Here is a 602-nt window from a genome sequence, read left to right on the forward strand (position 1 = left end):
AGAATTTTGGGAGAGGTTTCTACCTGGAATTTTGGGAGAGGTTTCCAACTGGAATTTTGGGAGCAGTTTCTACCCAGAATTCTGGGAGTGGTTTCCACCTGGAATTTCAGGAGAGGTTTCCAGCTGGAATTTTGGGATAAGTTTCCCCCTGGAATTTTGTGAGAGGTTTCCCCCTGGAATTTTCCCAGATTTTGGGAGAGGTTTCTACCTGGAATTTTGGGAGGAGTTTCCACCCAGAATTTCGGGAGAGGTTTCCAGTTGGAATTTTGGGAGAGGTTTCCACCCAGAATTTTGGGAGATGTTTCCCCCTGGAATTTTGGGAGAGGTTTCCCCCTGGAATTTTGGGAGAGGTTTCCAACTGGAATTCTGGGAGAGGTTTCCACCTGGAATTTTGGAAGGGACTTCCAGCTGGAATTTTGGGAGAGGTTTCCAGCTGGAATTTTGGAAGAGGTTTCCACCCAGATTTTGGGAGAGGTTTCCACCCGGAATCGGGAGAAGTTTCCACCTGGAATTGTGGGAGAGGTTTCCAGCTGGAATTTTGGGAGAGGTTTCCACCTGGAATTTCGGGAGAAGTTTCCCCCTGGAATTTTAGGAGAGGTTTC

General features: G+C 47.5%; 1 long non-coding RNA gene across 5 annotated transcripts in view; it reads left to right on the plus strand.

Moving 5' to 3' along the window:
- Position 1: 1 nt before the first annotated feature.
- The window catches only part of LOC113941220, a 1799-nt gene continuing 1198 nt past the window's right edge, over positions 2–602 (plus strand). The window contains exons 1-2 of one of the 5 annotated variants that reach the window (XR_003525626.1): positions 2–40; positions 201–597. This is a non-coding gene — a long non-coding RNA (uncharacterized LOC113941220). Of the gene's footprint in view, positions 166–200; positions 598–602 lie in introns of all 5 variants that reach the window. The other 4 variants (XR_003525625.1, XR_003525624.1, XR_003525627.1 and 1 more) reach the window with 4 other exon arrangements.

The sequence above is a fragment of the Corapipo altera genome, unplaced genomic scaffold (assembly GCF_003945725.1).
Source record: "Corapipo altera isolate COAL_440 unplaced genomic scaffold, ASM394572v1 60978, whole genome shotgun sequence".
NCBI classification, from domain to species: Eukaryota; Metazoa; Chordata; class Aves; order Passeriformes; family Pipridae; genus Corapipo; species Corapipo altera.